The sequence below is a fragment of the Oryctolagus cuniculus genome, chromosome 2, assembly GCF_964237555.1.
Source record: "Oryctolagus cuniculus chromosome 2, mOryCun1.1, whole genome shotgun sequence".
NCBI classification, from domain to species: Eukaryota; Metazoa; Chordata; class Mammalia; order Lagomorpha; family Leporidae; genus Oryctolagus; species Oryctolagus cuniculus.
The window spans coordinates 9,580,186-9,597,554 of record NC_091433.1 but is presented as its reverse complement, the minus strand read 5'-3'; the positions used below and the strand labels follow the sequence as shown (position 1 = coordinate 9,597,554).

At 41.1% G+C, this 17,369-nt stretch overlaps 1 long non-coding RNA gene across 1 annotated transcript in view; it reads left to right on the top strand.

The window, feature by feature from the left end:
* The window catches only part of LOC138843254 (uncharacterized), a 146,160-nt gene extending 131,986 nt beyond the window's left edge, over positions 1–14,174 (top strand). Inside the window, exon 5 of the long non-coding RNA XR_011386190.1 lies at positions 28–14,174. This is a non-coding gene — a long non-coding RNA (uncharacterized lncRNA). The remainder of the gene's footprint in view (positions 1–27) is intronic.
* Positions 14,175–17,369: the final 3,195 nt, after the last annotated feature.

Genomic DNA, 17,369 nt, shown 5'->3' with positions numbered 1-17,369 from the left:
TCCTTCTCATTGTTTTGTTTTCCCCAGATGTTCCTGTGAAGAGATTTAGTTTTCCTATAAGTTTCCTGACATCTAATCCTGCCTTGGTATCTGCTTCATGGAGGACTTGATACAGATGGGTTTTTGAGTGAATCACTGGTGGGCATATTAATCAACATGATCATGGCTCTGCTTAGCTTGGTGGAAATATTCACACTCAGTTATTGTTCAAGAGTAGAATCTCTTGGTTCTTCAAGAATTGAAGCTGGGCACCAGCACTGTGGCATAGCTGGTAAAGCTGCTGCGTGCAATGCCAGCATCCCATATGGGTGCCAGTTTGAGTTCTGTCTGCTCCACTTCCAATCTAGCTCTCTGCTATGGCCTGAGAGGCAGTAGAAGATGGCCCAAGTCCTTGGGTGCTGCACCCATGTGGGAAACCTGGAAGAAGCTCCTGGCTCCTGGCTTCGGATCTGCCCAACTCTGGCTGTTGTGGCCATTTGGTGGGTGAACCAGCAGATGGAAGACTTTCTCTCTCTCTCTCTCTCTCTCTCTCTCTCTCTCTCTCTCTCTCCTCTGACTTTTAAATAAGTAAATAAATCTATAAAAAAGAGAAATGAGGCTAAAAATGACTAAAAAAATACAAAGTAGCAAACAAAGAACTGCACTGGAATCATCCTGCCCTGAAACATCCCATAGTTCAGAAAGAACATTTGAGCTATGGTCCCTGGTACTTTTGTGTTACTTATACTCGCATCTCCTGCAGATTCACTCACTGTCGTGTCCTATCTGTCTAAGGAAGAGCGCCTTCCCCCCACCTCTATGGACAGTTACTGCTGTTAGAAATTTCATATATTTTCCCTCCAGGTTTGGATCTGTCTCAGTCGTTGGACCTCACAAGACATTATGCTGATCCATCATCAAGTCACTAACTCTCACTCATTTGAAAAATCTTACATGATGGCTTATACAAGAAATAATTACTTAAGTGAGATGATAGAATAGCCTTTCAAGTCCAAATTCCTGTATGCAATCATATACAAATCTTGTATCAATAAGACTTAAATATCCTGTATCAATATCCTTAAATATCCTTAAATTCCTTATCTATAGAAGGGAATGATAAACATCATCATTTAAAAAATCATCTATTATTTTTCACTTTATGTTTCTGTGTGGAAATAAACTGTTGAAATCTTTACTTAATGTATGCTAAACTGATCTTCTGCATATAAAGAGAATTGAAAATGAATCTTGATGTGAATGGAAGGGGAGAGGGAGTGGGAAAGGGGAGGGTTGCGGGTGGGAGGGACGTTATGGGGGGGAAGCCATTGTAATCCATAAGCCGTACTTTGGAAATTTATATTCATTAAATAAAAGTTAAAAAAAAAAATCTATCCTTTAAAGTTATTGTGTGGTTAAATACATACATACATACATACATACACACACATTTAGAACAGAATTTGCTGTAATAGAACATTTTCACAACATAATTATTAGTAATGCTATTTAATTATGCTAGAATTTGGAGATATGATGTTTAATTACAGAAATGTAGAACATGTCCTCAAATAGTTTGTATTTTATTGGAAGAAGCACAAAAATAAGTCAATGGAAATTAAATGCTCTAATATGGTAGTAAATGCTAAAAAGGGCTCAGAGGACACTAGGATAGTGCGGTGATTCTTAATTTGGGTGGTCAAGAAAAATGTGACTGGGAAAGAGATTTTTTAGAAGGAAACAATGATTTGTGCAAAGGCCCTGTGGCAGGGAGGGTCTTGGAGCATTAGGGAAATGAAAAAGCACACTATTCTCTTTACAAATAAATGCAGGCTAGATCTCTGTGCTCATGGGCACATTCTAGACTTTCTCTAGGATGGCTCTTTAAGGTTGCTTGCACTGTTTGGCCCCAGATCTCTGCTGGGGTTTCATATTGTTAGCAACTGAATTGCTTTTTACATGCTGTAGCATTTTCATCATCCCCACATTACAGCCAAGTGTTTTCATGGTAATTTCTCTGACTATTCTCGATTTATGGGTTAATTATGACTCACACTCATGCCTGTGCTTATGTAATCTATGATTTAAGAAGGAGCTCTCTTAGAAGATGAGAATATGAACTCTGGAGCCCATTTACATAGTCCCTGTCATCACTTGATCTGGGGGTAGTGAGTTTATCTCCCTGTGTTTCAGATCACATATTTGTAAAGTGGGATTAAAAACATTTTCTTACCCATGAGCTAATGGAACTGTTCAAAGGATTAGCATAAATAAAATTAGAACTGTACTCAACAGTATAAAAATGTTAAGTATTATTAACACCAATGTCATCATCATTGTTACTTGGACTCCTGGCATTCCTTTGGGACCCTCTCCTTGAACATAACTAGATTACTGAATAAGAAACTTTTCTGCTGAGTTTCAGTGTTCTCTAGTGAGCAACATTTCATTCATTCTATTGATGCTTCATGATGTCTGCTGAATCTCACCTTCCTCTCTGCCTCTTAAAGTCCCATACTGGGCTTCCTAGGCTGAGTTTTGGACCAGTGCTGGCTCTCCCAAGCAAGAGATGAAAACTAGAGCAGCATTTGGAATGCCTAAGTGTTTACATCCCCAAACACACCCTCCACTCTTGTGAGCCCTCAGGACTATGTGAAATGCTGCATTTTTGCTCACTGTGTGGCTGCAGAAGGGGCTCACACACTCACTGTGTTGGCATTCTTTCTATGTTCTGTCATAAATGATAGTTTCAGGGAAAGCAACTGACATTTTCAATAATCATGATCTTCAGTAAAATGGCATCTAATTTTAACGCTTTCAACTGCTGCTCCTTTTCAAGGCACAAAGCAGCCCGACTTCCTTTTCATTGAAGAGACTGCTAATGTGATGACATTCAAGCCATTAGCTGCCTCCCACATGCACACTGACAGCTGGGGTGCGATCTGCTTTCTCCATAGTTATTGTCCCCTCACCATTCACCTTTTTCACAGATTAGATTGAAGCAGTAGCTTTTCACTGGAGCTAAGACCGGGGGTACTGCAGACTGACAGATATAATTATCACATTTGCTTTCCAGCATGTGGTATCTAAGGAATAGCCTCTGTATTTATCCAGCGTTAATCAGGAAAGATTTCAGTCTGTTGGAGAGAGTTTTTCATCCAGTAACAATGGCCTTTATTTCTGATATGAGGTTAGAGTCTTGCTCTGGCTCTGTAGTAAGCAGCAGTCACTGTCCAAGGATCCAAGGCTTCAATGGGGCATTCAATGGACAGCCAATGGGTCCATAGAAAGGCCTAGCACCATTCATTCTCAGAGCAAGGAGGGATGGCAGGACTCTATCAAAAGGCAGTAATCAGAAAATGATGGATTCAAGAATGCACAATAGAGTTAGCCACAGTCTGGGAGTGGGGCTAGTAAAAGGAGCAAAGGAGGTATACTGACACGTTGTCTTGTCCGTTTGTAGTGAGACACTGAGATTATGTTGTGAGCTCTGGTGAATACCAGAGATGGTGTGGCATGCCTTCTCTCTCCCCTTTCTCCACTAGTCCAGAGCCATTTGACTCGTTTGGGGGAAGTTCACAGTTTGCATGGAGAGCAGAGCCAAGACATGAAGTAGATTCATGAGACCATTGCATCTGTTATAATTTGTATTGATGTTGTCTTTGAGTTTCAGAGAGCAAGAGGGCTTCAATAATCTTTATTTCTCAACCCTTCCCATGAATGGCAACCTGAACTTTCTTTGGATGTCTTACATGAAGTATGGCGATCCAAATATCAGACAGAGTGGGGCTATAAGCTCAGCGACAAGGCTGGACCTAAGAGGTGATTGCAACAGCAATTACTATAGAGATTCCAGGGACAGAGGGAAGCCATCTGATGTTGAACAATTGATTCTTCCAGACCAGGCAGGTTTCAAGGTCTTTACAGGAATCATCTTATTTTACACCTTGCCACAATTCAATGAGCTGGATGACATTACTTTCATCAGTGTAGGGACAAGACTTATCATACTCAGAAAAATTTTCTGAGTCAGGCAGAGGTCAAGTGTTAGATCTGGAATTGTCTGATAGCAGCCCTTTGCTTAATCTTATGCAATGCTGTTTTACATGCACTCTTCATGTTCTTGAATCCCAAGTTCAAGGAGAATATGCAGCAGAGAATGAGTGGAAGGAGAGTCTGGGCCTAGGGAAAAGTGCAGCACAGGGGCCAGCATTGTGGCGTAGTAGGTTAAGCCTCTGCTGGCTGTGCTGGCATCTCATGTGGGTGTCAGTTCTCGCCCCAGCTGTTCTACTGCCAATCCAGCATCCCTGCTAGCAGCCTGATAAAGCAGTGGAGTACTTGGGCCCCGGCACCCATGTGGGAGACCCTGAGAAGCTCCTGGCTCCTGGCTTCAGATGGTCCCAGCTCTGGCTGCTGTGGCCATTTGGGGAGCAAACAAGAGGATGGAAGAACTCTCTTTCTATCTCTCCCTCTCTCAGTCTGTGAACACTGCCTCTCAAATAAATAAATAATCTTTTTTTTTTTTTAAGAAAAAGAAAAGTCCACCACAAACAGAGCAAGACAGCATGTGCTCAGACAGAGATGAAAGCTTAACCCAGAGAGATGTTAAACATGAGTAAACACAGCCAGTTAATTTTGATTCTCCAATTGCTGTGAGTCTTCTGGGAGAGTTCATCAAATGGCCCACTGCCTCCCTTGTCTATTTTATTTTGTTTGTAAGCTCACTGAGCAGAAACCAGTCTTTTCTCTGTGGCACTCCCATAAAAGTTAAATAATGCTTCTATTAAAAGACCCAGGGAAGGCTCATTCCCAATTTTCTTTGGAGACCTATATACCACTCTTCTAGTGTGACTATCTTTAAAAAGAATTTCATTTTCCTAACAGATACGCAAAGCCTGTTTCAATTATTCGAGTTCTTTTTCTAAATGAGCAGTTACAATCTAAACCACACCCAATGTATTAGGAAGACCTGGGGAAGGGAAACATATATATGGCCTTTGTAAACAGAAGAGCTCATTATGTGCTTTGCCCTATACTAAGTACTTTATCTGTATTCACACAGTTATCAGGTCAGGTTGGTCATGATAGTGCATAAAGGAGGAAACTTCCATGGAGAGAGGTGGTGCCCTGACCAAGATCAAAGAGCCAGAGTGCCCCAGAGCCAGGACATCCAGGGGCTTCACTTCAGGGCCAATTTTGGGACTACAGGAAGAATGACATGAATGTATAAGGGCAGACATGCAGCAAGCATGTTATGAGCAGGGAAAATCTGAGCTCAGATTTGAAGGAAGTGGCTGAGACAGGAGTATTTTGAGCAAAAAGAACAAACATTGATTATGTATTCTGGAGTTTAACAAGAGTAATATCCCTGACATGCAGTTGGCAGAAACCAGATAGGAGAGATGGGAAGAATAAATGGGAGACTGGGAAGTGCAGACAGCAGGTGTCGATGACTTTGTCCAAGGGTTTTGTTTTCCTTCTGAGAAGGCTGGAGGAGAAGGTGGGGTCAATGGCAGGTTAGTGAAAAGGGAAAAGCTATGTGTGAATGCTGACAGGATTGATCCAGGAGGAAGAGTCATTACGATACCCTGGGGGAGAAACTGACCATGTCCAGAAACATTGGAGTGTTATTTGCTTCTTAGCTTTTACCCAAAAGGAATTTATGGACATTTATGAACTAGGGATGGGTGTTCCACCCCACTTGTCTCATTTCTATTCTGTACTCATTCCTCAAACGGATGAAGGAAAACACCATCAATATATAATGTGCATGTTGCTTTTATTTGCAGTGGTTTGAATTTTTCCAAAGCTCTGTGATCAATTATCTCCTTTGTGAAAATTAAATGAGATAAATAGTCAATTGGCTTATTAGCTCTTCCCTCAACAAATACATTTGATCATCTTCAGTATGCCAGATATTGAATGATAGGAGATGGATAATGTAATGATGATGTCTGTTCCCATTCTTACGGCATATGCTGCAAAGTTCTGCGGCACAGTACTTGGACTTTGCAAAGCGGTGTCATTAAATGCATGTAAGGTGCATCGTTTTATCTGTGAGATTAGAAAAAGACAAATATGCAAATCAGTTCTAAAATTTTAAAGGTTTTAAATTTTATCTGATTTCTCCTTCTTTTGACCTCTCCTTTCTTAAATTTTTGCTTCCATATGCCCAATTATATATAATATTTACTACGAATATATACTATATACATTATATTGATAAGCATTTTACTCAGAATATTAACAAACTTACAAATCAAGAATAAGAAAAGTTTCTCAATTAAGAAATGGGAAAATGATTTGTATTGACATTTCATAAGAGAAGGTATATAAATAAGCAAAGAACATAATAAAACATTTTAGATTCATTAACCATCAGAATACAAATCATAACCACATTGACACAAGTGCTCATTCTCAAGAATAGTTCAAATTAGAAATACTGACCAAAAAATGTTAGTAAGAATGTGTAGCAACAGGAATTCTCGTGCACTCCTGAGGAGTGTATTTTAAAATGCTGCAACTGATTCAGAACACTGTATGTCATTGAACACGTATCTACTGAAAGACCCCAAGATTTTCAAACCTAGTTATTTGCCCAAAATAAATGGAAAGTTATCATCACACAAAGAACTTTTGAGAATATTTACAACAGTTTTATTCATGGAAGTCACAACTAAAACATCCACCAACACTTCAATCAATAAACAAACTGCCTTAGAGTCATTCGAAGGAATACTATCCCTTAACAAAACAGGATGAACTACTGATATATACAACATCATAGAGATTTTTGAGGTTAACCTCAAAAATATTATGCTGAAAGAAGCCAGGCATAAAAGCATTACAAACTACGTAATTCTTTTTTTTAATTTAATTTAATTTTTTTGACAGGCAGAGTGGACAGTGAGAGAGAGAGACAGAGAGAAAGGTCTTCCTTTTGCCTTTGGTTCACCCTCCAATGGCCACCGCAGCCAGCACGCTGCGGCCAGTGCACCGTGCTGACCCAAAGGCAGGAGCCAGGTGCTTCTCATGGTCTCCCATGGGGTGCAGGGCCCAAGGACTTGGGCTATCCTCCACTGCACTCCCGGGCCATAGCAGAGAGCTGGCCTGGAAGGGGGGCAACCGGGACAGAATCCGGTGCCCTGACCAGGACTAGAACCCGGTGTGCCGGCACCGCAAGGCAGAGGATTAGCCTAGTGAGCCGCGGCGCCGGCACAAACTATGTAATTCTGTTATATGATGTCAAACCCATCCATGGCGATAGAACATAGAATGGTGTTTGGCCACAGAGGGTGAGAAATGACAAGAGGGACATAAGGGAAATTTCTGGTAGAAGTGACTTTATTCTTAATGGGAATGGGAAGATGTAGGCATAAATACTGTCACAATTCTTCAAATTGTACACTTTGCATGCTAAGCAGAATTTTGTGGTGATCATGACTTATGCCTGTGGTACTACTTCCCTGGGTTCCAGAAGGCAAAGTTTGTGAGCTTTGAAGCATAAAAAGTATTCAATGTACTGGCTTGAATATGGATCAGGCCAAATGTCTGGGAACATAGGAGGGCTTCTAATTAATGACCAGCCCTGAATGACAGCCAGCAAGGATAGAGTGACTTCAGACCTGCAGCCACAGTCATGTGTTTAGCCCACAATCTGCAAGAGCTGAAATAGTTTCTTCTCCTAGATCTTCAGGGAGGAGACCAACCTGGCAGACAAGATTCTAGGCTTGGTGAGACCCTAATTAGAGATCTAAGTTAACCCCACCAAGACTCCCGACCAACTGCAAGAAAATAAACAGGTGCTTTTTATAACAATTCAGTCTGTGCTAATTTGTTGCATACTCCTAACATGCTCGTGGTAATCTGGGATTTTACTAAATGTGCATAATGTATCCCCTTCAAAGTGTGTGGGTGTGCATGTGAGTGTGTGTCTGACATTGGGGAGATTGTGGAGACATAGAGTCATGATGACTTTGAAATACAAAGCAGAGATCAGCAACTGAGCTTATCTCGTGGACACATAGTAAATGGCTTCTGCTTTCAAAGCTGGTGTGGTGGAAGAAAATGCTATGACAAAAACAGGGTTCTCAAATGAAGCTTATTGCATCACTGGAAAAAAATTGTCTGTTTAAGGAGTCTAACATTTTCATTTCCCTAATGTGCTCTTTTCCTGTTTCCCCAGAGATAACATTTATTGAGCTCTTACTAGGCAGCAGCCATAGTTTTAAGCACTTTTAACTCACATAATCCTCATGGCAATCCTAGGCAGCAGGTACTGTTTTCACCTTGTTTGCAGATAACTTACATCAGTTACACAGCAGGGCAGTTTGCAGAAAGATATTCCATCCACTGATTCACTTCTCAAATGCCCCAAACAGCCAAGGCTGGGCCAAAGTTGAAGTCAGGAGCTAGAAATTCCATTTAGTCTCCGACGTAGATGAACCCAAACAGTTGGGTCATCATGTGCTGATTCCCAGGCAGATTAGCAGGAATCTTGATTGGAAGCACAGGGTAGCTTAGACTGGAACCAAGTACTCTGATACGAGATACGAATGTACCAAGTGACAGCTTAACACCCTGTGCCACAATGCCAGACCCCCAAAACCATAGCTTTTCATCACAATGCCATACCTTACCACGTAAAAAGGGGAGCCGTCCTTGTTTCGTTTGTGCCCTGATGGCCCCACTCTATGCTGAAGCATCACTATGCCTCAGCCTAATGAACCATGGGCGGTGGACACCTCACTGCTCTCCTGCTTCTGAGCTTTGCATTCACTACCCAGGGTCCTTGGTTTCTGAGACTGTCAGGTTATTTCTTCACTCTTCTCTGCTTAAACCCTGTGATAAGAGCTAGTATTGTCACAGTGGGTTAAGCCATCACTTGTGACACAAACATTCCATATTGCAGTGTTGATTAAAGTCCCAGCTGCTCCAGGCTCTTGGCCATTTGGGGAGTGAAACAGTGTACAAAGATTCATTCATCCCCCCACCCCTTCAAGCAAGTAAGTAAGTAATTCTTAAAAAAAGCCCTGATGGTTTCAAAAACGCTTGGGATAAATATCTGGCAGTCTTTAGAGAATATTGGCAATACCTAGAGTTAATTTTGTTGTAATGACTGGCAAGGGTGCTACTGGTATTTGGTGGGTGGAGGTCAGGGATGATGCTAAACATTCCATGACACACAGGTCATTTCCCTAAAGCAAAGATTTATTCAGTCCATGATATTATTGGTGCCAAGGCAAGAACCCCTGCCCTACACTTAATATAGCAACTTGCAAAGTTCCAAGTATCATATGAAGTTACTAGGCTCTCGTCAAACTGCTTTAGGGATACAGCGTTCTATGAAGCAGGGAACTAAAACACTTGGGATTGCCGAGCATGGAACAGTGAGCTTGACCTGGAATTCAGCTGGGACTGGGATCCCAAGATTTTGCAAATGGTGAATTGTGTTTCTGAGAAGGATGAAGAAGGAGGGAAAAACATTCTCCCGAGGCAGCAGGAAGGAGCAACTGCTTCTGCACTGGCCTCAGAAATACCTGCTTCTCCCTGCTCCCTATGATTCCTGATCATTCTTCGATTAACTTAATGTCTTCATCTGTTGTGAATGGTAGTAGTTACCATAGTAGTACATTTGTATAAGGATCAATTTTGCCTCATTTTTTCTCATAAATAATACAAGTCTCCTGTCAAAATGGAAGATAATTTTTTAAATGCAGTGTAAAAGAGCAGGAAAAAAGAAGTAATTCTGAGTAATTCAATTACTCAGAAATAACCACTAATAGTGCTTTGGGGTGTGTGTGTGTGTGTGTGTGTATTTGAATAGGTGATACTTCATCATTAGCATCTCTTGTTACCTTACCATGAACATCAATGCTTGGTATTTTACCTCTTGATGTTGATGATATTCGTATACTTCCTAAGTCATAATCATTGTGATTGGTGATAGTCATTTTACTGCTCAGTGTGAAGAATTGAAGAAAACACTGTTCACCCTCATATAATTCTGAGTTCTAGACATGGTCCCAGGCAGTGTGTAGGTGAATGAAATTGGTTTTCTGCATGTGAGATGGACTGAGCAGAAGTGGTGGGTGGTGAGTGGGCAGAGAATAGGTGTGAAGCCGGTTATCAGCTTCCAAAGCAGCTTCTGGGAATCACCTGGTTTGGTGATGAAGGAAGTAAACAAAACCATTTGTGATATTTTCTCTCTAATCTGGAAAACTCTCACCCTGACTAAGCCTCACTCTCAGCCATGCCAGGGTGTGTGGGCCTTTAACACCCTACACTGAAAATACCGTTACCTGGATTATGGATTAGTCTGTTCAGGTTGCCATAACACAACTCTACAGGCTGGGTGGCCTAAACAACAGACACTTGCTTCACACAGCTCTGAGGGGGCCAGTGTCTGAGATGGAAGGTGCTGGCTAATTCAGCTCCCGGAGAGTTTGCAGGCAGTTACCTTCTTACTGTGTTCTTACTGAGAGAGAGAGAGACTCACTCATCATTCTTTGCCCCACATGGGTGCTCCACTCATGATCTCAGCCACCCCTGATCACCTACCAAAGACTGTGCCTTCCAATGCCATCACACTGAGGCTTGGCTTGGAGCTTCAGTATTTGAATAGAGGCTGGGGACATAATTTGGTACACATCGGGTAACCTGTTTTTCTAACGAAAATGGATGGCTCCTGTTTTTCTAATAAAATATGGATGACACAATTCCTTTTATGTTCACACAAGAAATGCAGACCCTTATTTTATACAGACAAAATGTGTTCATGCACACAGAGGACAATCAGCTAAAAGTTTCCAGAAATTTTCCATTTCTCTTCATGCACATGGGGTAGTATTACATATACTACATATGGGATATGTTACATATTAACATTGATTCACTCATCTATCCCACACACATATATCAGCTCTTCTTCTGCGCCAGTCACTGTGGCTGGTGCTGGAGAGAAAGCAATAAAAGATGAACAAAACAGCCCTGGTGTCTATGTGTACACAGATCAGAGTTTAATATAAACTGGAGCTCTGTTCCAAGTGTACTGCTGTGTGAATGTTTCACTGAATATTATTTATACCTAAGTCTGCCTCTAACTGGCTTCATTATAAAAAGAAAACTATGTGTGCATATCTATAAGCTAACATGTACAGTCTAGGTAGTCTCTTCACTTCCTTGGGAATACAAACATGTCACAGGTGCCTTTATGTGCTGCACACCTATGAAAAAGTCTCATGACTCAGGCAATCATGAATTTTGTTGAATGGATGGCCCTCTTTTTGTCATGATAAATATCTGAAGAAGGTAGTGACAATCCTGTTTTATCCATCTCAAATTTCTGTTGGAAAACACTGTGGATTTAGGGACTTAAACAGAAGAAATTTATTTGCCGTAGTTCTGAAGGCCAGAAGTCCAAGATCAGGAGGCCCGCATGGTTGAGTTCTGGAGAGAACCTTCATCCTGGATTGCTGATAGCTGCCTTCTTGTATCTTCCCATGCTAAATCTCCTCTTTCAAGGACACCATTACCATTGCATTAGGCCACAACCCTTAGAACCGTTTAACTTTATTTATCTCCATAAAGGTCTTATCTCCAAATAGCTACATTGGAGGTAATGGTTTCAGTCTTATGAATTCTCACTATATACTTAGAAGACAGGAATATAACAGGACTTACCCAAATAAGACTTCTTCTGATTGGTAGTTGTTGCCTGGTGTCTGGTGGGGAGGGATGCTGGAACCACACCTGGGTACAGATTGTGTGACACAGTGTATGTGCATGTATGTGGGAGTGGGAACCAGCAGTCTTGTGCATACATTTACCATCTGTGTGCCTGTTGCTATGAAGCATTATCATTGTCTTTAATGCTCATAACCTGCAAGTCAAACACATCTTTTCTGTGTTACAATGAATAACTTAAGGCTAAATAATGGAACTATTTCACTAGAAAGTAATTATATGTACACCTTCCTTTAATTAATTTATTTATTTATCTGAGAGGCAGAGTTACAGAGAAAGAGAGTCAGAGACAGAGAATGGTCTTGTATCCTGTTGTCGTCTGCAAATGGCCACAATGGCCAGAGCTGGGCCAATCCGAAGTCAGGAGACAGGAGCTTCTTCCTGGTCTCCCACATGAGCGCAGGGACCCAAGCACTTGGGCCATCTTCTGCTGCTTTCCCAGGCTATCTGTAGGGAGTTTGATTGGAAGAGGAACAGCAGGGGCATGAACTGGTACCCATATGGGATGCCTGCAGAGAAGGCAGAGGCTTAGCCTACTGCGCTGCAGCATTGGCCCCCAACATATATAGCTTCTAGTGGAACTGGTTCTGTGTCTTTTTATGGTATGACTCTCTTAGCTTCCTCTAATACTGAAGATTTTGTAGTTCCTCATTTCATACAAGTTTGAGCAAAACATATTTGTTGGTGAAATTGCAATGTTAAAGAAGGTAGAAGCATGACTGACCCTTAGAGATCATCAGACTTTAGTTTTTCTCAAATTATTACTGAAACCATTTTGTCAATCATACATTAATAACATTCTCAATACATAAAATTAATAAAAAGCATAATTGTGGATAATAAAGTCCTTTTACCATTTCTGAAAATGTCCATATCCCCAGACAACTTCCAGTATTCCTGGGCTCTATAAATCATAGCTTTCAAACCACATAACCAGCTCAGTTGAAAACCTGTGACCAATAAAGACAAATATCAAATTTTGAAAATCATGCAACTAATTAATGGCAGTGTCACGGGTACAGCCACTGACCTCCTGATTCTTAATTCAACGCTGCTTCTCATGCACAGGTGTTGAAGTATTTTCTAAAAATCATCAGGGACTTTGAGCGACCAGGCACTTCTGGAACCACAACTGCATTATGTAGGGCACATGAGGTTTTCTGAAAATCCTCAAAAAAACAAAGGGAAATTAGAAAAGCACTGTGGGATTGACTGCAAACAATTGAAATTCTTCTCAGTTAAATGCCAAGATGAAAAGGCCAAGCCAAGCACAGTTCTGCAAAGAAGAGAAATGAAAAGTCAAGTCCGAAAGCTTTACAGATGTCGATATTCTGCCGAGGAGACTTAGTTCCAGAAGAGAAGAAAAGCTATGGTTACTGAGCACATGCAAGGCTTTGGTTCCAGTGTAAATGACTGGTCTCACTCTGGCTCAACCTGGTGTGTGTCTAATGAATATTTCAGTGGCTCCTACAGGGTTGAAGGACTTTGGAGGTCAATGAGGCCCATCTACCACTTGATGCAAGAATTCTCTCCTTAGCAACTAACATTCAGTTAGGCTCCAACTTTTACATCATTTTGGACAGCTCTGAATACCAGAAAAACCATACTTACACAGAGCTAAAAAGTAAAGACACAGAACTTGTATATCAGTTCCTGAGAGACTAAATTCATTTTAACTTTTAAAATTAATTTTAATTTTTCGAACAAGCCATATGAAAGGCGTAATAGTCACACATCACAGATGAGAAAAATGGAGCTCAAAAGGATTAGATAACTGGCCCCATAATATAGCTAGTGATGGTTCAACAGGAATTTCAAACCAATTCTGCCTAAAGTTTTCCAATTGCATGACAGAGGCCAGCAACAACATTTTCTTGGTTGTCTTTCTTACCTTAGGTAAACCCAGGGGACTTATTTTTAAACAAATATTTAGTTAATTATTTAAAAGCCAGAGAGAAAGAGAGAGAGAGAGAGAAAGAGAAACCAGCAGCCAGGAACTCCACCCTGGTCTCCCACATTGGCAGCAGAGGTCCATGTACTTGGGTCATTTTTCTGCACAAAAGCACAAAACTGGATTGGAAGTGTAGAGTAGTTAGGACTCAATCAGTACTCCAATATGGGATGCCAGATTTTTAAGTAGTAGCTTAATCGAAGTACCACAACAGTGGCCCCCAGGAGACAGATTTATGTGCCTGAAACATAGAAGCAAAAGGAGTCATGTCCATGCCTGGTCCTTGAGATTACCTCTTCCTCTCCATTGATATTGTTTTGGATTTGATTTGTCATTCTAAAGTTCATGTGACAGAAGTCTGGTCCAGAGTATGGTTATGCCAAAAAGTAATAGAATCTTTAAGAGATGGGGCTAGTGGGAGCGTCTTAGGTCATTGGAACCCCACTGTTTCATTCTCTCTCTCTCTCTCTCTCTCTCTCTCACACACGCACACACACATGCACACACACGCACTCACACGCACACACACATGCACACACACACATTTCTGCCATCCACCTTAAGGTCCTCACAATAGCCAAGCTGATCTCTTCACCATGTCCTTGAATCCCTAGGACTACTATGGGATAAATGAACCTCTTTATAAAGTTGTTCTGCCTCTGTACTTCATTATAGTAATGGAAAATGGATCAATACAACTTGAACAAAAGAAAGTCCTGAGGATCTTGAGAAAATGAGCCCTGAATTCTTGAGCGACTGTGACTTTATGGAGTTAAGCCTCTCTTCCTATTCATATCTGATCCTGCCCCCTCAATGGACTATGCATCAAATTAGTAACCACTAATTGTTTCAGTTACGACCAAAAGTGGCAGACCCAGCGATATTTGGGTAAGGTCTCCATTAGCTTCTCCAATCAAACACCAGGAGAAGGTGACCATGACCAGGGCTGTTCTGGTCAACACTGTGACATTGCTCTCCAAATCTCTTGATGCACAGTTATGAACAGAACCACACATCTGGATTCCAGTCACACAATGTTATGATCTTGCAAAGAACTTTAAACTCCTCCACTCCTAGTCAAGACTGAAATGTGTGTTCACTGAAGCTGCAGGGAGAATTGATGGCTCATAATTTGCATTTGATCACCCCTCCTGGAGGTGACTCTTTCCTGCTCGTGATTTGTGTAATTCCTGGTTCATTGTTGGGTTATAAGCGCTCTGCACCTTTATCAAGATTCAGGATAGGCCTGAGTGCTTTCCTAACAGCTACCATAATGGTTGGGACACCTTGTTCCCATGTTGGAGTTCCTGAGTTTGATTCCAGACTTCTCTCCTAACTCCAGCTTTCTGATAATGTAGACCCTAGGAGGCAGCAGGTGTTGGCCCAAGTAGTTGGGTCCCAACTGCCCATGTGGCAGAACTGGACTGAGTGCCTGACTCGCAGCTCCAGTCTGATTGATTGGCAGATGGAAGCACTCTCTCTCTCTACCCCCCCACCTCCCTTTTTGTCTCTCAATTACTTTAAAAATAAAAATAAATTTTTCTAAAGTCCAGGACAAACTTGTAAGTTTATTCCAGTTCTAGAGTCACCTGCTCCACCATGGGATTGACCAGAGCCTTTGCTGGCCACATATCATGGCCCAATTTCTCCCTTACCGCAATTCTGATATGAAAACCATAAATATCAGAATCTATACTATTTTTTAAAAAAACAGTGATTTTAAATGACTTACTTTTTCTAAAACCATTTTTTTTAATAATTAAGGAATGAGGGGCTGGTGCTGTGGTGTAGCAGGTTGACACCCTGGCCTGAAGCGCCGGTATCCCATATGGGTGCCTGTTCTAGTCCTGGCTGCTCCTCCTCCGAGCCAGCTCTCTGCTATGGCATGGAAAACCAGTAGAAGATGTCCCAAGTCCTTGGGCCCTTGCACCCACATGGGAGACCTGGAAGAGGCTCCTGGCTCCTGGCTTTGGATCGGCACAGCTCCAGCTGTTGCAGCTATCTGGGGAGTGAACCAGCAGATGGAAGACCTCTCTCTCTCTCTCGCTCTGCCTCTCCTTCTCTCTCTGTGTAACATTGACTTTCAAATAAATAAATAAATCTTTATAAGAATTAAGGAACGATTTACTTTATGAAGCAAGAGAGATGATGGTCTGATCCATGATCTCTTAATGGCTGGTTGGTGATAAAACTGTAGCCTAATTTACTGGGACTACACAAGGTGTTGTGGGTCAATCAAAACATTGAGATTTATATATGTGTATGTATACATATATATATGCATGTGTGTATATATATACATAGCATACCATTATGTATATAATATATGCATATATAATTATATAACATATATTACTGTTACATGCTACTTTAAAACAGGTATATTGCAGGCAGTGGTTCCCCAACAAAGATATATCTGCATTTTAATTTTATGTGTCAACTTGTCTGGGTTGCAAGGTGCCCAGATTTTTGATAATGCATTCTTCAGTATGTATTTGCTAGTATGTTTTAGATGATACTACCGTTTGAATCAGTGTTCTGAATAAAGCAGATTGTTCTTTGTAACCTGGTAGTTAAAAGGCTGAATAGAACAAAGGACAGATCCTTTTCTGCGGAAGAGAAAATTGTGCCAGATGGCCTTTGAACTGGAACGTGGGCTTGATTCCTGCCTTAGAACTTGAACTGAAACATCAGCTGAGTCTCAGTCTGCTGCTCTTCAGCTGGATCCACATCACTGACTCTACCTATTTGCAGACCTTTAACAGAGGACTGGAGCTAGATCATCAGCACCTGGGCATCTACAATTTGCACTCACCCTACAGAGATTGGCATTTACCAGCCTCCATAACCACATGAACCAATTGTTCATCATCTTGTTTTGTTGATATACACATCTACTGGCTCTGATTCTCTTGAAAATCTAACACTGATTTTGATGTACAGAGTCATATTACAGGAGCGGAATCAAGTTTTATGAATTGGTTCTGGGATTTCTGAACTTGGTTCTCTAATGTGATTGTATTCAAATATATTAATGACTATTTTTAGTAGCAGATAAAGCATTCATAGGCAAATCTGCGGTCTAACAACAGAGTTATGCAAAATATCCCATCAGACACTCCTAATTAACCACTTAGAAGAAACAAGGATGTGAGCAACTGTGAATATGATATTTTTTGCATATGTCTCTTACAGTAATAGATCTAGCTCATTGTTCCTAATGTGATTGGACAATGCAAGGAAAGAAAAAGATGAGTTCAAGGATTTAAATTCCCAATTCAAGTGCCACGTAATTTATCTGAAAGACTTTGTGTATCTCGAAGGAAACTCTTCTGTAGATACAGAGCTGAGAATGCTGGAGAGAAAAACCAGAATCTCACCCTATGTCTTACTGAATTATAGTGCAAACTGAATTCCCAGATTCACAGGATGTCTGTTACGATGAAAGCAGTAATTAGAAAGCAATGGGAAACAGTTTGCACAGGGACATGTGGGAGGGCACCAGTGAATCCTAAATTCTGATGAGTCTTCTGTGCCAGTAGAAGTAGCCTCGTCACTCCAAGAGGTAAGAGCATTCATATTCTTGCCTAAGGAGATTGACCTTGATTTAATTTAGGCAACTTTTATTCCTTCATGATATTCGACTCACCCACTCAAATTCTGCTTGATAACTAATCATTGACATTTAATA